Raw genomic sequence first — 24,908 nt, 5'->3', positions numbered from 1 at the left:
TATGGTGTTTGCTCTCTAAGGACATTCTTTGTTATGTGTATTTGTATTATCTTCGATGGTCTATTATAGAACATGACATCTCCACATGCTGAACATTTAAATGTGTGTGGGGGGGCAGGGTGCGGAGGATGGGGGGGGGCGCGGTGGCGGAGGGCGGGAGGCGGGGGGCGGGGGGCGGGGGCGGGGGGGGGGCGGCGTAAAAGTAAAACTTTTTACCTTAGCTGACCGTTGAAACCGTCCAATAAAATTTTAATTAAACATCCCACTAGTAGGCCTGAACAAATGCATGGATTTTTTTGTTGTTTTAAAGATCAAACCTGTTTAAAAAAGAAAGCATTCACTTTACAAAAAGCTACTCCGATGTACTTGTTCATGTCAATTAATCGACTTTTTAGTTGGTTAGGTATAAGGTAAACACAATTCCAATTCTGCATTGGCTTTTATGAAAATGGATACAGCAGTGCGTTTTTTAACGTTGGAAAATGTGTGTTAAGCGTGAAACAATATAATCTCTACTAAAAAAAAGTTTACTCATATAACTGGATCAAGTCCAGTTGATCGTTATATATCCTTTTCAGCATCACATGATGCGCTTTAAGGGCAGACCTTAAAAGCACTTTTTGCGTTCAAATCAAATTTAATAAATGTTTAAAATATCACGGTTAGCCAAAGTCTCGAATATTCGATAAGCTTATTGAACCAATTTTTAGTTATGGATGTGAAGTTTGGGGATTAAACAATAGCATCCAAATTAAAAGAATACAATTTCGTTATTGCAAAAAGGTACTTAGTGACCGATCTCAAGCCTAAAATAATTTAATTTACGAGAAACTGGGGCGTTAACCCCTTATCAATTAACGGAGTGTTAATGTATTAAAAAAATGGTCAACAATTATATAGAGGATATTTTTTGGATTCTATGAAATATCGATTTTATTTCACGAGTGATCATATAAAATAATATTTTCACGAATGGCGCAGCCACGAGTTGAAATATGTATTTTTATGATCACGAGTGAAATAAAATCGATATTCCATCGAATCTAACAAATTTTCTTTTTATTGGATGCTTTTTGAACCGTTTATTCACATTGTAAGAGTTTGACTATATAATTTCGCTGGATTTATGACGTTATTTCGTCGAAAAAATGACTTCATTTCACAGTAAAACAGTGAAAAATATCGATATTTTTCACTGTTATTTTTCACTGTTTGAAACAGTGAAATATCAGTTTTATATCACTTATATGACTTTATAAACCACCGGAAAGCATAAAATAAAACAATCTGATGATGTTAACTATATTAAAATTGTTTTAATATGTTACTGCATAATCTTGAACTTTATCCCGATATCAATTCTTGGGTAAAACCTGTTAAACATATATTGAATACTCTAGGTTTCGGCATAGCATGTTTTTTTAGGGGGTAGGAGACGTTTATTGTTTTATTGGCGTCGCACTGAAGTGCGGCGACTAGTATGTAATACGTTATTATTCGCTTATGGGAGGAGAGGTTATTTTACGGATCAATGTATATATTGTTGTTGTCAGAATATCTTGCATAATGGTGATTTTTTTGTGTAAACTAGTGAAAATAAGTACTGCATTTGTGCCTATTACATTTACTACAACATTTATTGCCAATAATGCAAAGCTATAATTGTTTAAATTAATAACTTATCACAGGGGAAAGATCACAGGGACTGAGCAAATACGCGAACCGGTGAAACTGTCTGGTTTTGTATAAAAACAAACTTCTTTGTTCCACTATCCTAGCAACCACCTAGTTACTAATAAAGGCGCTATAGAGCGCGAAGCGCGACACGTATTATTAATTGTAATAATGAGTCTTGATAAAGGAAGCAGCCGCTTATCAATGAGGAGCACCATCACAGCACCCTAGTCTCATTACTATCAAGTCCTTCTACAGGGTGCTTTTTTAAGAACCACATATAGAAGGCCTAACCCGTATCTTGCCAGTGGTATGGACCCTTTGGTATGGACCTTTAACCCCGCTCACTATCCAGCGTTTAAACTTCCGGGTTTACATTTAAACCGTCTATTAAAAGCTTATTAGTATCTTAGTTAGAAGGTGATTTTTCAAGCGGTTCCGTAGTGTAGTGGTTACACGCTCGAACCTAAACTGTGACAGATTTACAACATTGAGATAAGGCTGAAATCTAAAATTTCCGTGGATGCAGTAGTTTTTACCCCTTCACGTGTGTTGTAACAATCATGAACGTATATACCAGATATGCGTTGTTTTACAATGGATACAAGATAAGTATTGATGCACAGCATCAAAGGGCGTCGGGAATTTCAGTGTAAAAAGCACTCAATGAAGTTACATGGAACGATTTTTTTTCTACTGTAAATATAAATATATTGGACGATTATTATAAACAAAATAGAAAGAGATACTGGTATAACCATTATCTATGATTTTGTGTTGTAACTCCCAAATATTTCATAGTTCATTTTATTTACATTGGTTTCCTTTTTTTTAATGGCATCCGTGAGCAGTTTTTATTAATGGAACAGAACTGTGTAGGTTTAAAAAAATCTGCTTCATCTTGTAAGCGTAATTTCATATTTTTCTCAACTTCAATGGGAGATGATTCTGAACTTATTCATACGTTGTTCATTTACGATAGGGTTTGAGTACTCATTGATATGAAAACACTGTGAAAGTTTTAATGTGTTTACGACCCCCCACCCTCTCACACATATATTTCATAGACATAATAAAACAAAAAATGGTTACAATAAAACAGCATATTTATTTAAACTAAAGTGTCTACATCAAAACAAAAAGTTAACATAGAACACAAATCAAATAATTTCATTCTACTGGGGCTCGAACCTTGGGCCTCTCACATGTGAAGCGAGCGTGTAACCACTACACTACGGAACCGCTTGCAAAATGTAAACCCGGAAGTTTAAACGCTGGATAGTGAGCGGGGTCAAAGGTCCATACCAAAGGTTCCATACCACTGGCCAGAAACGGGTCAGGCCTGCGGCCTTCTATATGTGGTTCTTAAAACAAAGCCTGTACAAGGACTTGATAGTAATAAGACTGGGGTGCTGTGATGGTGCTCCTCATTGATAAGCGGCTGCTTCCTTTATCAAGACTCATTATTACAATTAATAATACGTGTCGCGCTTCGCGCTCTATAGCGCCTTTATTAGTAACTAGGTGGTTGCTAGGATAGTGGAACAAAGAAGGTTTTAATGTGTTTACGAACCCCCCCCCACCCTCTCACACATATATTTCATGAGCATAATAAAAACAAAAAAAGGTTACAATAAAACAGCATATTTATTTAAACTAAAATGTCTACATCAAAAAAAAAGTTAACATAGAACACAAATAAAATAATTTGATTCTACTGGGGCTCGAACCTTGGACCTTTCACATGTGAAGCGAGCGTGTAACCACTACACTACGGAACCGCTTGAAAAATCACCTTCTAACTAAGATATTAATAAGTGACTGTAGTGTAACGGTTATCAATAAAGCAATAAACCGTGTAATCGCTGTCGTTTTGTAAAATTGAAGAAAATACGCGTTAACCAAAACTCGAACAACAAAAGTCTGCGCTATTGTTAGAAAAACCACAAAATAAATATATTTTGATTATGTTTTGTTTTTATACAAAACCAGAAAGTTTCACCAGTTCGCGTATTTGCCCAGTCCCTGTGATCTTTTATCATTGCCCAGTCCCTGTGATCAGTTATTAATTAAAACAATTAGCTTTGCATTATTGGCAATAAATGTTATAGTAAGTGTTATAGGCACAAATGCAGTACTTATTTACACTAATTTACACAAAAAATCACCACTATGCAAGATATTCTTAAAACAAAAATATATGCATTGATCCGTAAAAGAACAAATCCTCCCATAAGCGAAAAAAAAACGTTTTACATACTAGTCGGCGCACTTCAGTGCGACGCCAATAATGTTACTATTGTTGTTCCCTATTCTGATATTCATTTTGACTAAAACAGTGACCTCATTGCATTCCATCCAGCAAGGTATAAAGTTGAGTTCGCGGTCTGTAAAAGAATCGTTAAGTGAACTATATTCCGTTAACTAGGTGAACTTGAATTTATTTTTGACCAGACATAGGTCAAAGTGCTGTGAAAAAATAGCGGTGCGTTAAATAAAGGAGGGTGCATTAAACGAAATAGGAGATAATTATTTTAGCTATCTCGAGGGAACGGCTAAGCTAACTTGTTCCCAAGAGTAAGTGAGCAAATCAAATTGTTTCTAATATAAATTTAACTTTTACATATCATTTCAGACAGAATCGAGTTGATCGTAAGGTATTTGCAGAAAGGACTTTCATTTCGTCAAATGTGTGATGCACTGTTAAAAACGCAAGATATATAAATATCTGTTCGTCACATACACTGGGACTTGCGACTATTAGACTAAGAGAGTTTAATGCACACCTCCATTTTTGCACCGCTGTTTTCCATTGCACTCCTTTTTTATGTATGTATACATTCCTCTTTGTTCTATCTCATTTCCTCAAGTCATTCTCACGACACAGCTAGCTCGTTCCCTCGAAATAGCTTAAATTGTCTCATCTTTTGTTTAATGCACCCCTCCTTCAATTACTGCACCGCTTCTTTTTTAATTGCACTTATCATTTTTAAGATTGCAATTCTCGTTCCGTCGACTAAGTACGTCGTTTCCACGACATAGCTAACACGTTCTCACGAGTTAGTTAATCGTTCCCTCTAGTAAGTATGTCGTAAAAACGAGATAGAAAAATAGGAGTTCATTTAAAATAGAGGAGTGTATGCCTCCTCTATGCCACCATATGTTTAATTAGCTGGGATGAGCTAAAACGTTGTGTAGCAAATCCCAGATCGATCTTTTCCCAATATAGACCTTTGATATCGTTATGACCTTGACCTTTGACATATGGACATGTGCCTTACACACATCACATAAGATCTTTACGACGAACATTGTGCTTAAGTATATTAAATTGAATCAACACTGGTGTACAGTAATTACTAATTAAAGATCACGCACATACAACAGGACAACTATTAAGAACTGTATTACGCTGACAGCGATTTGGCTTGACACAAAAACATCAAACCATATCATGCAAAAACTGGCTATGGAAGAGCACGAGATGCTTACACATCTTGAGGTCTTTACAGCTATCACAATGTTCTGAAAAAAAATACTAACAAATCTTCAGGTCTTAACAGTTATTCACCTGATCAGAAATGATTATAATGCAATTGATGAAACTTATACTGGTCTGGACTTGTAATGGTATCTTTTAGCTAAATATTAGGCAACTAAACATTAGAAAGCGACAAAAGATGCGAATTAGCTAATTTCCCGAGTGATAAGGTTTCTCACAACTTGCTTTAAAGTGACTAACGATTCGTAACTGTACCGTTACTGGAAAATAAGCATCCTCTACTAAAGTGGTAAAGTGATTGTCCAAACAGAAATTAATCTTTTAGATGCACGTGCTCGCTTTCCAATTGGACAATATTTCTTTCCGATTGTCTTCATAACATTTTAGACCTAAATTAAATTCTGGCATTGAACAGAAGATCATTAGTCAGAGTTGTGATGTAAGTGTACATAAGTATATGTTTTTTACTTCTACAGATACAGTATGACAATGTGAACACAATTTTCATTCAGACTTCATTGACAACAAATTCTGCAATACATAAGCAAACTATATTAAACAAGTTCGGAACCATGTTTCGAGTTCTTTTTAATGATAAATGGTTTCCTTTCTCTGTAGAAAGTACTGTTTATGACACGTGCTCGCTTTCCAATTGGACAATTTTTCTTTCCGATTGTCTTCATAACATTTTAGACCTAAATTAAATTCTGGCATTGAACAGAAGATCATTAGTCAGAGTTGTGATGTAAGTGTACATAAGTATATGTTTTATACTTTTACAGATACAGTATGACAATGTGAACACAATTTTCATTCAGACTTCATTGACAACAAATTCTGCAATACAAAAGCAAACTATATTAAACAAGTTCGGAACTATGTTTCGAATTCTTTTTAATGATAAATGGTTTCCTTTCTCTGTAGAAAGTACTGTTTATGACACATTATAATCAAAGATTAATATGTAACCGTTTAGCGTGCTCTAGTAAACAAATGTAGGAGACCTAACTTTTATTTACCAGGGTAATGATTGACTTTGTGAAAAACGACGGAACGAATATCATTTTAGTAATTTATAAAATCTCTGAACAGTGAAGCCGCAAGATCTCCTTTCATCCGGACATAAAACTGTCAATCCCGACAAGCTCTCTCTCTCTCTTGCATTGCATTTGACAAAAGTAATACTTTGCTAGTTTATTGGCATTGGCAACCATATAGTACTTTCTTAAAGCTGGTCGCAGCACGCTTTATGTTGGCATGAAGTAACGCTACAAAAATTGTTTACATTCAAAGCATTTTTCACTTTTCCTTTATTTTATATAAGCATTTCATCTTATCTTGTTTCCTTTGAAAATTAAAATATGAACTTTATACTTGTTTATATTGTTTTTTTCTATAATATATAATATAATAACTATAATATACGTGGATTTCAGATATGTTGAAGGGGACAGTATTAAACACATTTCAAAACATGAACATGTATGATTTTGTATATTGTATTTTGTATATGTCTCCGAGCAGAAATAATACTAACGTGTGTTATGTATTGAAATATTCTTTCATGTTATCGTGATTTACATGTAACGAGCAAATATATCAAATATATTATGGTCTTGTTCACATAAAATACAAATAATATGTATATAGTTGCTGCATCTAAAGTGCAAGACTATAATAGCTCTGTACATTTATTTACAATAAGTAACCATGGATGTTATGACAAACCATATGGTTTCTTTCCGTCGTGAGTGTGGCATGATGAATCCGCATCTGCCATTCTTCTTGCGTCTTTTTTGCGACAATTACATGAAGGAAATTGTCATTGAATGGTGATTTGCTGCTAGCAAAATCGTCAATTGATTTAACATATAAATTATCTTGAAGTAAAGATAATGCGACACATTTGAATAGCTAGCCAATGAAATTTTATGTCAGAGTGTTAACTTAATCGTAAAATTGAGAAGATCTAATGTAAGTGTAGCAATTGGGAACTGAAATTATTTCTTAATTCGTTCCATTGTATTTGGTTCAAACTGCGTGAGTGTAAGTGCAAATAAGTGAAAGAATGTTATTTATTGTACGGTGAAATAAATTAATTAGTTCAAATTACAATTTAATTGATGTTTTTTTACGTTATAGCGTGAACAATTAAATGACACAGAAACTTTACAAATTGAGTAAGTGTCGACGTAATTTAGCATTGTCAATTTGTTTTCACAACATTTATCATCCTCGCCTTTGATGCCAGCGTTAATTAGGCAAACGTTGTTGAAGACAAATAACTCACAGTGTTCGTCCGTCCGAATGTCAATGTATATACAATGTTACGCAACTGTTACACAGCCAAGAACATAACTGTATGACATAGCAAAAGAAACTTGGGTGTGATTTGCAATTACATAATTGTTTACTCATATTCACCAAAATCCAAAACAGCAACAACAACAACAAACAAACGCCACCTGATTATTGTGTGCGTATTTATGACATGTTTTATTTATATACAGAACAGAACAGAATAGTTTATTTCGACTTAAGCATATACAGCTCTTCGTCATAAACATACATAAGCAATAACAGCATGCGTTAAATTAAATACAAAACATACATCATTTCGAAGAAATATCAATTTAAAGGAATGAAATACAACATGTTTTAGTGAGGATGTCACATGGATGAGGTTACTACATAGTGATTACAAAATGTAAAAATGTAGTTTATTAATTGCAACACGTATAACATAATTATAAGCATATTGTCTTTGTGAAAAATATATAATTTATCCTACATATATAAGACATTTTCTCGCATGTTAAAGCATTTTAAACAAAACATGGCTAGTTTTCTTAGCACTATTTTATTTGAACTATTTAGTAGTTCTATAAACTTGAACATATTTGGGCGAGATCTATAATACTTTGGAATAAATGAATTCCTAACATCAGCATAGTAAGGACATTTAATAACAAAGTGATATTCATCTTCGATATCATTTTGTTTGCATGAACACATTTTCGTTGATCTCTGACAATGTTCTGGTGTCTACCCGTTTCAATAAATAATTTATGAGACGACAAACGTTATTTAGCAATGATATTCCTATGTTTTTTTATTTTCAACAATATCCAGATACGCAGATCTTTCGAATATTGGTTTTAATTCCTTATACAAAATCATTGAACTAGATGATGTTACACTTACATTCCAGTAAGTAATATACTGATCTCGTAATCTGTTTTTAAGTAACGGAATTAATTGATTAGAGAGAACAAAGAATGAATTGCTTTTAAAGCTTTGCCATACAGTGTATTTGTTGCGGCCACAAATGAGCCACCGCTTGACATGACAATTTCAAGGTAATTAAAATTGTTAACAATTTCTATTTCTTGACCGTTATAAGTCCATTTTAACGTTTTACTAATTGTGTCTCCTTTCCGGAATACCATGACCTTAGTTTTTTCAATGTTGACTGTTAAATTCCACTTATCGCAGTAGGTTGCTCAATTATTTAATGACTCTTGGAGACCCTCCGGTGTTTCAGAAAATAAAGCCGCGTCGTCAGCGAATAATAATAAATATATCGATATTTCATCTAGTTATTCCGGCGTTTGTTCCATTTTGCAAATCGAATTCGATGTCGTTAATAAAGAGAGAAAACAATATGGGCGAGGTTATCTCCCCCTGGAATAGGCCGACGTTACTACTAAATAAGTCTGATAAGCTACCCATGTGTTTTACCTGTAATTTAACTTCATCGTACATGGATCAAATAAGTGTTAAGAGTTTACCGTCGATGCCCACATTAATCATCTTACTCCATAATTGGCCGCGATTGATGACGTCATATGCCTTCCGGTAATCAATATAGCAACAATATAGTTTATCTTTATTCTGAAACTGTTTTTCTATAAGGACATTAAGAATAAATATTGCATCGACCGTGCTACAGTTTGGTTTAAAGCCGAATTGTGCATCCGTTAGAATGTCATTTGTTACTGCCCATTGTTTAAAACGTTCATTTAATATGCTTGTAAACAATTTCGCAAAACAACTTATTAAAGTATTTCCTCGATAGTTATTTGGGTCTGATATGTCTCCTCGTTTATGAATTGGTATTATAATTCCGGATGCCCAACTGCGGGGAAAACACTTTTTATCAAGTATGTAGTTAAACAATAACTCTAACGGCCTGACGATGACATGGATTGTTTCAGTAAAATATTCATAGATATTATTGTCACTCGAGTGAGCTTTATTGTTTTTCAACCGTTTTGTTGCCCTTATAATTTCTTCTTTCGATATAGGATTGTCGAGTTCGGGGTATGAGGGTTCTGTATTAAGCCGATTATCAAATTCATGTAAGAAAGTATCGGCGTCAAACGAATTGATATTTACGTCACCTTCGTCCGCTAATTTACTAAAATAATCGTGAAATTCGATAAACCGTATCGTATCTGAGTTTTGTGATGTATTTATTCGTTTAAATAATTTCCAAATCTCACGGGGTGATTTCCTTCTCATAGTATTCATATGCTTGCTTTGATCAGTGTTGTATTTTAATTTAGTTTTCCTACATGTATACTTATAATCTGATTTCGATGCAATCATTTGTTCTCGTATACGCTCGTTTTTATTTAGATTATATTCGTATATAGCTCTTGTACATAGAGATTGTTTGGTTTTACATTCTTTGTTAAACCACTTTTGTTTATTTTTATCAGAATCTATAAACCCTTTTCTTTCAAGTTTTATTATGCGCTTTAAATACTGTTCTCCTTTAGAATTTAAGAAGTTCGAAAATTCTCCCACTAGCAAATCCGCATCAGAATTTGAATCAATTTGTGATAATAACATTTGTTCCGGATTATGTACATCGCACGAAACATCACTAAGGAAGTCGCATGTTTTCTCGGGTTTCCATTTAAAATAAACAATCGGATTAGTATTACTAGTTGAAACAGCGTTATTCGTGCGGAGAGCAAATGTCAGAGGCGCGTGATTCGAGAATTCCGTGAAATTGTTAACGGTAAAATCTGTAATATCCTTAAAATTGGTGAACGCAGTTAATAAATAATCAACTAAGCTTTCACCATTATGAGTATAGCATGTTATTTTACCTATATTTTGATCGTTATGTAAACGTCCGTTCACGATGCGAATATTAGTCGCTTTACATATATCTAACAGGTAGTCTCCAATCGATTCGTAATTAGGTCACAGGTTGAGCGTGGGATTAGGGTTTCAGTATCTGGGATAATATCAAAATCGGTATCGCTTATAAACCTATCATTTTCGATGTAATCGGCTTTATTTCCCGTTCGCGAGTTTGTGTCTCCAGTTAAAAATACCTTTCCTTTGGTTTGATAAATATATATCAAATTCAATAGTTTGAAAAATATCATTAGTATACAAAGAATGAGCAGGGGAATTTTCAGGTGCAATATATACAACACATAAATATACTTCTGATTTAATACTAAAAAACAATTTATTATTTAAGCCAAACAATGCAATCAATGTCATTTTTTACTAATGTAACACCTTTACGAATGGAGTCTTTAATGTAAATCACAATGCCACCACTCGAGCGCTTCGCTCTACGGTGTTGCAGTCGTCTGTACGAGTGAATAGGTTTGCTATAGCCTTTTATATCTATGGTAGAGTCTTTATTTGTCCAAGTTTCAGTAAGACATATAATATCGTGGTTGTAAAGAAAAGATGAAAACTTACTATCAGAGCATTTAAACGTAGTTAGTCCTTCCACATTCCATGTGACACATTTAATGACATCCTCACTAACGTCCTATTCCTTATACACTTGCTTGTCAATATACAGTTTGTCAATTTTAAGATACGCCTCCTTTCCCTCGGATCGTGCCTTTTTCATGATGGGTATCAGCCTCCGTCGGACCTCCATAACTTCCCGTGGGTACTGCTCGGATATTCCAAATGGGGTACCTTTTAGTTGTTTTGACTCCTTGCGGACCCTCTCCTTGTCGGGGTAATATGCGAATTTCGCAACAATGGGGCGTACTTTATTCGGCTGGTATCGGCCTATTCTATGTGCCCTGTGCAACTTTATCTTGGTTTGGGCGTTTTGCACGTAAAGCTTTTTCTCAATAAATTCCAGGATTTTTTTATCACATAAAGGTATCATAAGAACAAGGAGTAAGATCTTATTAAATGTTATAACGAGGTTCTTTTCCTCTATGTTTTAGCGTTAAGTAAACAATATAAATATTCGTCCAATTAGACATACTGTGGTAACCTTTATTTTATTTGCTGTAAAAATAGTAAAGTACTTATTACTGTTGATATTTTAATGTTTAAGAAACAACAGTCTTCATTATTGATTTTAAAGTTTAAGGACTGACGTATACGTGGCTTTTCACTTATGAAACGGTAAACACGCCAAGAATTGTGCGAGCTTCTCCTTTATTTCAAATTCTGAACGCTTAAGCAAAGTACAAATAAATACAAAGTGATGAATCGCAATAAAAATATATCATGAAATATTATCAAGAATATGTATCACATCTGAATGCTACCAGTAAATAACATATTTATTATTTCGACAATAGCCCCTGTCACAGTTTACACTTCCGTTACACGAGCTTGAGGTCAGATGATTGACAGTTGCACGTGAAAAGGTTCAGGCGACAAGAAGAATATGAACACTGACACAGTCGCATATATGTGAAAACAACCATGGTCCCGTGTACACCAGAGGACGAAAGTAAGTTTTGATCCGTTGTTACTTTGTAAGCTGTTTCGGCGAGTTTGGCGTTACTTATTAGTTTACATGTAGCATAGAAGTCCTTGTTAAATAGTGCTATTGGGAAGGACGTTTTCGGATGCCATGATGTTATTATATGTCCCTAACACTAAACCACATTTAACTTCGGCAATTACCTAGCAAAGGCGCCGGAGGATTAATACTTGTCATTCAGCATCCCAAAACCTAGCCAAAGCAGTGGTTGTGTTCTTCATTGTACTTACTTGATTGTTCGCTGAAGCTAACCCTATGCGGAAAATTTACAAGAGTTGTGACATTTATATCAAGCTGTAAATCAAAAGTTTTGACCTTACATAAACAAAATCAGTATATAAACATGTATGTTGATACAATTTTTGACATGTGGTGTGTTTGCGACACTAAATGTGATGAAATGATTAAATCAATTGTGTCCATTAAAAAAACATACATGCTACTGCGTCACATACCAGGAAGCTGAAATTGAGGCAAAAACAAGCCGATTTTCAAATATTCGAATCTTGGGATATTCGTTCCCATACCTACCGGAAATACATTGGACAGCAAGGGTTCGTTCCATTTATTTTATTTTGAACACGTGCGATATCAAAATAAAGACCTGCACTTTATTTGTATGCCCCCGGTAGGGTGGCATATAGCAGTTGAACTGTCAGTCCGTCTGTGCGTCCGTCCGAAAACTTTAACATTTGCCATAACATTTTCAATATTGAAGATAGCAACTTGATATTTGGCATGCATCTGTATCTCATGGAGCTGCACATTTTGAGTGGTGAAGGTCAAGGTCAAGGTTATCCTTCAAGGTCAAAGGTCAAACAATTAAATCCAAGGGAATTAACAAACTTTAAAGGTAGTTAATTTCTTTTTTATATCATTTGGCAGGTACAGATCTTTTTAACAAGGAAATTATTTTTTTTAAAGGGATATAATTTTAAAACAATAATTCAAAGCGGCGCAGTAGGGGGCATTGTGTTTCTGACAAACACATCTCTTGTTTAAGACTGCAGCATAACATGTTAACTTTAAGACGCTTTTTTCTTTTTAGATTTCAACATTAAGTTCATCTTCCATCCAGCTCTATACGTTGAACCTTAGTAAACATAAAATTGCAAACACTTTTAATCTCAATTTTGAAGCATTTGTTAGCAAAACAGCAACAACACTACTTTCCTAATTTTAGTTTAAGCCCCGTGATTTTTTCCCAATCCAAAGGGAACCGGCTCCATTTCCAAAATTTTGATAAACAACACTGTAAAAGGCATATTAATAACATATATATGTAAGTATCAAAGCTTTGAATGAAGCGTTATTGGTGTTATACAGAACATGTCATTTATGGTAATTATCCTAAGAAAAGAGAAAACATTAGGACTGGTAAATTGAAAAAAAACGGCATCTGTTAATGCTGGGGCATTTTTTCTTTATTTTCATGTACCCGCTTACATTTTGACTGTAAGTCTAACAAGAAATAATGCACAGATCTTAGTTTCCTAAGGCAGCATTAATATTCTGAATGCTCAGTTCAAGAAAAAAAATTATGGCCTGGAGATACAGTTTAATGAACATTATTTGTATAAGGCGGAATTATTCCTTTTAAATCCACTCACTTAAGCATTTTCTGTTAAAATCAGCAGAAGCACCCTCGAGCAGCTCTCAATATCCGAGGATGAGCACTTCAATTACACTATGTTGTCTTCTTTCTCAAGGCTTTTCAATGTATTATTTTTATTATATTGGACAATTTTCCTAGCAACATGCCATCTTCATATGCTGAATATTGGTGTGCTTTTAATAAAATAATCCATACAGGTAGTATTATTGAATCTTCCCTTCCCTACCTGTCAATCATATTTTAATTAACTTTCAATTTTAACCAATCATATCCTCATTACCTATGAAAATCATGTGTTAAGCAGTTCAAATAATTTAAACAAATGTATACCTGATTTTGGAATAGCTTTTGAGGAGTTTAAATTTGCTGTGTCAAGTCTTATGTGATTTTTTTCCCAATTTAGACCTCTGAATTCTTAGTATGAGCTTGACCTTTGGCCTATGGACAAGGCAGTAACAGGGTACACATAAGCATGTTAAACATTGCATATTTTAAAATTAAATCCTTAATGATTAACAGTCCAGACAAGCTGTGATTGCTTGAAGATCACGCACATATATACACAGGACAGCTATTCTGATAACTGTATTAAGTTGACTGCAAGTGAGCTTATACAAAAACATCAAACCATAAAAGCCCTCAAACACTGGTCATAGGACAGTGTGTTTGGGCATTTCGACACCCATTGTGGCCCCATTTCCAAACTCAAAAAGTATATTTTCCCCAAACTACTACCTAAAATACCCAATTTAAAATTTATATAAAGATATAACAAAAAATCTTTAATTGCAACATTTACGTCATGTTCCTATTTACCTTTTAAAATTGATCCTTAGTAAATATTATATCGAAAATCTTTTTGTTCAATTTTTAAGTATTTGAAATAAAAAATACTACACGACCGAGTGCCCAATTTTAGTCAAAATAACAGGATTTTCCAACTGCAATAAGCCTCAGTCCCATACCGAAAAGAGTGAGACAAAAACATTGTGGAAGAGAATTACAGATACTTACCAATCTTCAGTTTTTAACAGCTCTTCGCCCGCTCTGAAATGATGGTAGTCAATTTGATACAGGTCTGGACGTCTTAATGGTGTCTGGTAGCTACTTATTACGCCTCTTAACAATGGAAGATGTCAGATGATGAAAATAAGTCAATATCCTAAGTGATAGGTTTGGTCACAAATTGCTTGAAGTCGACTTATAATCCATGTAACAGTGCCCCTACTAACAAATGTGTGTCTTCTTCATTTGTAAAGTGATTGTCTAATTGTAATAACTCTGTTAGATGCACCTGCACACTTTCCAGAAAATATTTCTTTCCAATTCTCCTCAGCGTTAAGGACTGCATTAAACACTACATTTGTTTGTCCATTTTATAATAAGTTTGGATTATTTCAAATTCTAAAGTTTTTGTAGTTAATTCTTATGAAAACATTTTTCCAAAATATGAAAAATTGTGAGCAAGTTCATTTGAAAAAAAAATCACTAAAAAAATGTTAAACACTGAATATGTATTGATCTACATAGTGATTGGTATTTCCATGATTGAATTAAAATTATTTAAATGCTTATATTTTTGTGAAACATTGTTTATCAGCTAATAAACAATATTTTATACTTAGATGGATTTTTGGAATTTGAATAGATGGGTAATCAAGTTGTGTAATGAGTGCATATAAGTGAATATACTATATATAATTTACAGATAAAGCATGGCAAATTGACAACATTTTGCCGTTCATAATTCATTTGAAAACTAACTGTGGCAGAACTAATTTTGAAAGTTCTTTCTTATAGTTTCCTTTGTCTAAAGAAAATACTGAATAAGACACGTCATAATTAAATATAAATTTTATCTTTTAAGACTGCTCTAGTGGAAAAACAAAAGTTTTTTCAAAACATCTTTATTAAAATATTCCCTTGGGCATTCGCGAGTCAAGATTTATTCAGTACATATTACATCCAGAAAAGACATTGATCTCACAAGTAGAGCAGCAATGAATAAATTCAATTAATTTGCTCCTATCTCACATTTTGTTGGATTGTAACCAAGTTATCATAATCTGTCCATGTTCGTCTGTCAGGAAGACTTCCAAACAGTTCTAATAGGAACATCTGTTCTTTTAATTGGTGCCTTTTTTCTTAATTTAAAGCTGTTTATCTGTCTGTATCAGATGTAATTTATTTTCTATGTAGGATCAGTTTCAAAAACATGAAAGCACAAGGTTTTAGTCACACAGAAATCAAAAAGATTTTAAATAAAGAATACAATTATTATAACGTCTGGATGTCAATATAATGTTAGACAATATGCGGGCTGTCAGGTTCGATTAATTGTCCGGGGTGTCAAAATAATGTGGGAACCACTGTCTGAGTTGTCAAAGAAAAGAAAGAACCAATGTCCAGCTGTGTCAAAACTTGTGTTGGAACAATTGCCTATAGGAACAAATGTATTTATACCAAGAAAGTAGGCTTTTTAATTATCAATACAATTGAAATTGGTCAAGTGATTATGATTTATTGTTTTTATTATAAGCAGTAGTAGTGTTAGTAGTATTATTACAAAAACAACAACAACAACAAACAATATAGGCATTTTTTTAGGCATTGAGTTCTTTTTTATCTTGTGTTATTCTCTACATTATGTAAGAGCTCTTACAATCAATAAAATATAATGTATATGTTTATGTGGAATATATGTGTAAATTTAAGTACAGGGGTAGCACTGAATAGGAAACACACCCACAGGGATACATGTGCACTAAAAATGGCCGAAGGGAAAGGTCTGACAAAATCGGAACTTTGATGGTGGACTTCTTAACTTTGATACAAAGAACAGCATTGTAAAACCTCTTTATGAATCCCTTGAGAGGTCTTATTAGCGAAGATTATGTGTATATTTACCAATAGGCGAGAATTGAGTTATCATCATGTGTCTATGTCTTAGTGAATTATAAAATTGATTCTTACACTATAGTAAAACTTTGCCATATTTAACTTTTTGTCCTTCAAAATCATGAATAAAAATGTCAAATCATTTCTTATGTTTCCTTTGTATAATTATCAGATTTCATAAGTGGACTGTTTTCTTGCTGTTGTAATTAGTTATAACTATTCAAAACATTATAGATTTTGTTAGTAAACATATTTAATGACATTTTTCAAAAAATAAGAAAATCTTTGAATGAGTCCCTTAAATTCAACGTCTCCTTTTCAATGAATGTATATATATATATCAATATAGCCTGAGTGGACTTAAATGAAACAAAATCATCTCATTTTGTTGAAGATAGTAAATCACTATAAAATGTCATTCAGTGTGCCAACAGTTGCAATAGACCTGCCAGTTATGGATTGTTCATCCATCATAGTTTATAAGGAAGGATCTATCCAAAAGAGGTCCATGAATGATGTATGACCTTCATTCTCATGAAAAAATTGGCTGAATGAATCAGTCATGAAATGCTGTTTGTGCACTTCCTGAAAATTATATGTTGCCTTCTTGATTTCTTATTCAAAGCTAACAGTCTCAGCATGGAAAGGCTAAATTATTATTCCCCACAATGTAATACTGGCCAGGTTTCCAATAGTTTTAAAAATCAATCAAAATTTATATAATTATTTTAAAGTATATTATTTTTATAATTTAGGTTATGTCATCTTTAAATAATTAATTATGCTTTAAACTTAAACTTGATATTTCATTACTGTGGAAAGAACGGAATGCTACAGCAACGGGTGTCATCGCCAAAAAAATGTTCACATAATCAAAAGTGCTTATTTTGTCAGCAGATGTGAACACTTTCCACATTTTGTACATACATCATCCTATACTCCCATATAGAATTGGATGTTCAGCATTTTATTAATCTCAGTGCGTCACTTACTTAAAGAGGCTTTGACAGAAATTTGTCAATCAGTTTCTGACTGCATGGTATTCAGAGAAGAAATCAAATTTCTCTGTCCATTCATATATCAATTATTCTGACACACAAAATAATTGAAAGAGGCGAATACACGTATAATGAAGCTTTATGTACAAGCATTTAGCAGCCCGAAAGCATGGAAATCAAATCATCGTCGACACTAAAATTGGCCTCATACAATCTTTTTTGCATTACTTGAAAACATGTTTTTGTGGCAAGTGTTGTCGGATTATTAGCAACATTTCAAGTAAACAGAAAAAACAAAACGATCTTGTCCCATACTTTCTGTGCAGACATAGAACAGATAAAACAACCATTGTTTATGATGTCACCTCAGTTTGCAATACACAAATATGTAAAACACTTAATTACGATTGTAGGAATTGCAAGAATAAATTTGGTTTAAATCTCGAACTTGCAAACACAAGCTTGAAGACATATATATGAAGATGAAGTCTTAAAATAAGGCAAATTTTTAAAGCTCTTGTAAAATGGGAAAGAATATTGAACCCCCTCTTTTTTACAGGACGAATCTGTCACTGAATATTCATTTCTCGGATAAATGTGCTTTATGGATAAATATTTGTGAATGTTATTTGCCAAATGTCAGTAATGTAAATGATTGAATGCTTTAAACTTCAAATACTAAACCATTCTGTTTTGATGTCATACTGAAGTTAAAGTACCTGATTGATTACTGTAATTAAAATGGCATGCATGAAACCTGTTTTATGTGTCTGTAAATCCTGGATGACTTTCAGTTTTACTATATTTGTTAAATTATTATAATTACTAGTTACAACAGTGCAGCTGAAAGATTTGATAAAATGGCAACTATCCATTTATACATTGATCCAAAGATCTATAAATAAACCATTCGGACCAATAGAAAGATGAATCGGGGAAATCGCGCGGCGAAAACAAGATCTATATCACGTGACATCAATGGCGCAGTTTTTTACGTTAACACGAACAGTCTTGGAGATATTCATTAGCAAATCTTTGTAATATTTGCAGATTTTCTTATTGAAAAGTACATGTTCAACTGTGTCTTAACCTGTATTGTTGATTGTAACGTGAAAATTCTTGGAGATATTCATAAGCGAATTTTTGTAACATTTGAGGCAGATTGAAAAGTACATATCCGCCCTTTGCCTAAAACTTAACTGTTTCTTTATAAATACCTCTGATTTATGTATCATTTCAAAGGTAATATAAAAAGGTGAAGAACTTTAAAAAAAATATAACATAAGTAGTCTCGAAGATATTCATTTGTGAATTTTTGTAACATTTCAGGTAAATGCAGATGTCCTTATTGAAAAGTACATATGCGCCTTTGCCTAAAATGTTGTTATTTCTTTATTAATACTTCTGATTTACATATCATTTTAAAGGAAACATAAACATTTACAATGCTAAGAAAACGTTTTGAGTTAAACTGAACAGTCTCGGAGATATTTATAAACCAATGCAGATTTTCTTATGGAAAAGTACGTTTCCACCTTTGCCTTAAAGTGTATTGTTTCTTTATAAATACTTCTGATTAACGTATCATTTTAAAGTTAATTTTAAAATGTACAAGGCTAAGAAAACTTTTTAATTTTAATGTGAATAGCCTCTGAGATATTCATAAGCGAATTTTTGTAATATTTCATGTCTCTGCAGATTTTCTTATTCAAAAGTTCATATCGGCCTTAGCCTAAAACTTAACTATTTCTGAATTAACATTTCATGTTTAAATATAAATTTAGATGTCAAATAAAATCGTATAGCTAAAAATAAATTTAGCGATTTTAACTTAAGTAGTTTGGAAGATATTTAGTAGAGAAACTTTGAACGCTTTTAGGCGGTGGCACACTTTTTTTTTGAAAGGTTCATATCTGCCCTTGCTTTAAACTGTATTTTTTTGTAAAACATGTTTCTTGATCAAGTATCATTTTAAAATGTTTTCTATATTTCCTAACTGATCGATTTCTTTATTATATGTTCCTAATATGGTGTTCATTTTAGATTAAACTCTAAAACAGAAAACCAATATATTGATTTTGCTTTTTTTATTGCGTATAAATAATATTTGAATTGCATTTTTGAATCCACATCTGCAGTAGAGTGGAAAACGCATTCTCTTTAAAGTAGATCGTATGTCCCGATTGTGGATTAAGAGCATTTACATGCTTGTGACACCACATGCCTGCACATGTTTAGATAAGATTACCACGATAAGATGATACGCCTCACTTTCTCACTTGACTGAAATCTCTGTTGCGGCGGTTAATGGATGTAAATTCGCAATGACACGATTATTTGTTAATCATATATATTTGATCCATCAAATAATGCCTCAGTCATTTTGCACTTTATTTGATTAAAGGGCTTATTTTAAATAAGCTACTGTTTTCAAACTACCTCAAAAATGAAAGTAGCCGTGGGTGCATGTCAGAAATAGACATTAATGCACAAAATATTAATGAAGCATCAAGTGTTGCTGTTAAAAGTCATTGACTGATATCAGAAAATTCTGTCAGCAGTTATGTGTGTGTTCATACGTTAAAGCACATTTATAAAGACACACAATAACATACGAAAGATGCTTTTTTACGTTAATATCTGTTTTTATTTAGACTAAAGCAATGTAAAACATTTTATGTCAGAGTAATTTACAAATTGTGTATATTTCAGACTGCGAGAGAAGCTTCAGCACAATGAAAAGAGTAAATACTGAAAATCGTTCACGTCTGAAGTCTGTTGTCTTCAAGGCTGTGATGATTGTCAGCATAGAAGGACCTGAAATGAAGAAAGTGGACTTCGGAAGAATGGTGGATGTCTGACACCAGGATAAGCCACGGAGAACAGTTTTTTTTAAGTTGACATTTTATATTTGTATTCTTTTAGTAAAATATTTAATTGTATTGCTGGTGTTTTGAATGGAGGACAAAAAAATGAAAAACAACAATGAATACATAATAAAAATTATTGTATAGCTCCAAATAAGTATAGATTTTAATTTAGAACAAAAAAAATTCAACATTACCCTTTCCGTACCAATCCCCTTCCAAGCTGTCTTGCCACTGTGCCTGACCAAAATCCTGGTGAAATGCCTTCATTATTATGATTGTGTTTTTATAAGAAAGAAAAATGTTAATATATTTTGAGGTCAACAGGTCAAAACTATAAGCCACATGGGCTTGTAACATGAAAATTGCTTACACACAATATCTAGACAATTTGCATCATATTTTGATTAGTCTTGACAAAGGATGAGCCCTACTGATTCTCATATCAAGAGAGCCAGGGTCAAGGTCGTTTACTGCAAAATGTTGAGGGGGAAGAGCATAAATGTTTAACAAACATCTCTTGTTTGGAATTAGTGTGATTTGTGTCTTATTGAATTTTACTGCCTTGAAGCCAATCTCAGGCTTCATGGCTTGAATTGAAATTATCAGCCAGAAAAAGGTTTCCAAAGCAATACATAACTGTGTTTTTTGTAAAAAGTCAAATTATAACTCAGATTAGATATTCCAATTAGATCACATTTCTGAGTAATCGATATAAAGAAGTGAAACTCCAGCTGATGGAGCAGTATATAATTCTTATTATAAACAATTAGTTGGTCCTTTATTTAAGGCAAGTGACCGATTGCCCAAACAGTACAAAACAGCACAAAACAGCACAAAACAGCACAATACAAAACAACATAAACACATATAAGATTAAAGCTGGGGTCACCGCCTTGGAACGGTCAATGCAAAGCATTGGGGGTTTAAACCGGTTATAGAGCACTCAACCTCACACTTGGCCCAGCAATATTCATGATACATTAACGTGTAAATAAAATTTAACCTCATAGCATTGTAACTCAAATTAAACAATAATAAAAGGGAATAAAAACGCATTCAGTGTAATAACCATTTAATTACTCAATAGTAGGAAAGATACCAGAGCAACAGAGTTACAACTTTTTGAGGAACGATGAAATGAAACTACGAACAAGTATCAAGGCTAACTTTGCTTCTAAGAGAATGGCCTTTTTTCGCAATTGTGAGAGATTGTTTCACATATTTTCAAGTTTGTAATATTTTATTTCACAATTTTAAAAAGTGTGCGACTCATTTTTACAATTTTGAAAAGTTTGCGACTTATTTTGTTTCACAAAAAAAGGAGTCAATGGCTGCTTCACACCACTCTGGTGACTGCAAATTTGCTTATAACTTGGCACAGTGCAAATATATATTTGTCAAAGGTATAATCAAAAGTTCAAAGATGTCTGCCACTATTTCGCTGGAATGTACAGAAAATAAACTACAGCAATAATATACATTAGCATGGGAAAAACGAAGGTTTGTCCAAGTGATCAATATAGGTTTCATCCGTCTTGATTGTCTTGCATTGAAGTTGATCTGCAGAGGCCAGGCTTTGACATGTTCTTGATTCCTATCCAATAAGTTCTGCGTCTGCCCGCCAACCAGCTCATTGCTGACAACCTTTGTTGACGGCAGTAGGCAAATTGTATGTATTCTGGTGGGGAATGTTGACAAAGCAGTAATAATAATTCCTCTTTAGAGCCAACACTTGGGCCAAAAGCAAACACTTGCGCCAAAATTAAATTCATGTATTCATATCCATGATTATATCTCAGATTTGGATATAAACTGTGTCTCTATTTTGGCTGTGTTTCAGTGTAAATGTTAGTCACTGTATAAATGATTGAATATAGTTGAAATATACCACTTGTGTCCCTTTATTAGGTATTTGAAAGTGTTTTATGTTGTGTTTCGTTTTTTGCCAATCAAAGACAGATTTGGAATAGATATGCAACAAGGATTTGAAAGACTTCAGTAGTATTTGGTCTGACCGGTTTTTTAAAATAAATGCACTGAATTTTGAGACAATCGATTTATTTAATACAACATTTTACGGCACTTATGCTTTGTAGATGACTGAACCTCCTGACAAGCATTGTTTATAAACAACAACAACATTTAAAAAGATTTTGTTAAGTTTAAACCTATTTATTTTAGCTCGATTGCATTGAAAGCCTCAGGCTTATTGAATCGCTCCTGGGTCAGTTTCCTGGTCCAAGAACCAGTACTTTGTGTCTAAGAGGGAGATCTAAAGAAAATGGGTATCATTCGAGACCTTTTGGTCGCTAGGCAGACACCGTATCCAATTCGCACGGCAACATCTGACGATCAAATCAAAATGCTTTGAACTGAATGTTCATCGACGTATTTGTTGTTTAACACTATATATTTTTTTTTACAAATGACATACTCTTTTAAATGGAACTATGCTTTCAGGCTTTCAGGCAAGATCATTAAACTTTTAATTGTTGTTTTCTGTGTGTCTGTAATGTTATTGCACAAATGCACACCTGCAATTTGAAATGCGAAATAATTAAAAATATTGAATTTGTAATCTATGTTGTAGACTTGATATATTTGTTTACTGGTGTTCAGATTTGAGGATAACTATGAATTTGAACACAGATTGTTAAAAAAATGAAACCATACGGAAAAGTGTTGTCAATGAGCTTATAAAGAAATCATGTTGCATGAAATCTTTATTTCTTTGCCATAATGACCTCATATCAACTTGTTGCACTAAAATTCCATCTTGATGCCGTGATGGTTTGTCTTATCAACTGTCTCTGTATTGTCATTATTTTACAGGTTCTTTGTTTTAGCCTATTCAATAGTCTGCGTCTGTTATTATTACTTTCTCAAGAAACCATATATTTACAAACCAGAAACAAGTTCATTGCCAGAGGATATTCAGCTTCCTGTTTATTGTGTATAAAGACGTATAATGAAAGTATTATCCAATAAACAAGGTTTATTTCTGGTTGACGTCACTTGTTCAGTCAGATAATACTATCAATATGAAGTTGAGGTGAGAAACAAGTAAGAATAATTATTGAAAGATGGTTACATCAACAACGATAAATTTACTGATTTAAAGCGAGATTATACCATTTTATCAAATATTTATGAATTAATATAAAATGTGTAAAAAAACTTATTAAACATATATTTCAATATAAATTAAATTAAACGTTGAGAAGAACATGTGTCGAAAAATGTGAAATAAGCCAGATATTTAATTCTGAAATCGAAAATGTCTGTACAGTCGAAATCGCAAGTATGTAAATCATGCATGTACGATGTGAATCTAAATTAGTTTAACGGTTCATTTAAATTCCTGCAACAATATTTATTCATACGACACACAAATACTAACTCTGATCATAATAAAAAGACGAATGCTTCGGTTATTGTAGGAAAATATGTACAAAATATCTTCGTCACAATCGGCTCGGGGCGCTAATTTGTCTTTGCTGCATTTTATGAAATTCGTCTTCAATGTATATTTTTTCTTGCCTATTTTGTGTTATTGTAACATATTTTTTATAGATATATTACAATTTAACACATATGAAAATCCTATAATCTCGCTTTAAGGTAATTTAAATCCATGTATGAAATATCCAAACCAACATGGATAGGATGGTTGATCTTAAAAGCAGTCTCTTATCACAGGTTCTCTCTAAGTGCACGGTGACTTGTTAAAGTGATATTATGGGCATTTTTCACTGTTGAATTGAGCTGAAACCAATTATCTGCAACTCATCTTGCTACCAGTTGTTTATAAAAATATATTTTATATTCGATATTTTACGTGACCAACCCAGTCCTGTAAGCCGAAATTATCCGTAAAACAAAATTGTATCTATGTGTCGTATAAACGAATCTGCACTAAAACTAAATTTAGGTTCACATTGTACATGCTTGATTAGTTGTCAAACGAAAGTATGGTTGATTTCAGATGCATTATTTTTCTCTTTCCGGGATATTGTTTTAGTATGTTGATGCTGCATTAACAAATATAAATGTATATGAAGTGAAAACATAAACAATAAACAACGGTTGCGATAGACACCTATAAACTGTTAGATGCCCATAATATCAGTTTAAGGGAATAGTCTCGTGTTGTAGTTGTATGGTTGTTACTTAATTATCAGGTTAAGCTGTAACATAAATATATTTCACAAGACTTTCAATTCAATAAGACTAGGCAATAAAATAAAATCGTATTAAGGGAATAGTCTTGTGTTGTAGTTGCATGGTTGTTACTTAATTAACAGGTTATGCTGTAACATATATATTGCATAATGCTTTCAATTCAATTTGAATAGAAAATAACATAAAGAAGGAATAAATGTGTTGATTTTTGTTTTTTGTTTAATCTTTACTTTTACTTTACCTTTACTATAGCGGGGGGCATATTGTTTTTGCCCTGTCCGTTGGTTAGTTTGTTTGTTTGGCCCAACTTTAACATTTTGCCATAACTTTTGCAATATTGAATATAGCAACTTCATATTTGGCATGCATTTGTATCTCATGGAGCTGCACATTTTGT

The sequence above is a fragment of the Dreissena polymorpha genome, chromosome 5 (genome assembly GCF_020536995.1).
Source record: "Dreissena polymorpha isolate Duluth1 chromosome 5, UMN_Dpol_1.0, whole genome shotgun sequence".
NCBI lineage: Eukaryota > Metazoa > Mollusca > Bivalvia > Myida > Dreissenidae > Dreissena > Dreissena polymorpha.
The sequence above is the reverse complement of the archived record's forward strand: the minus strand, read 5'-3'. Positions refer to the sequence as shown.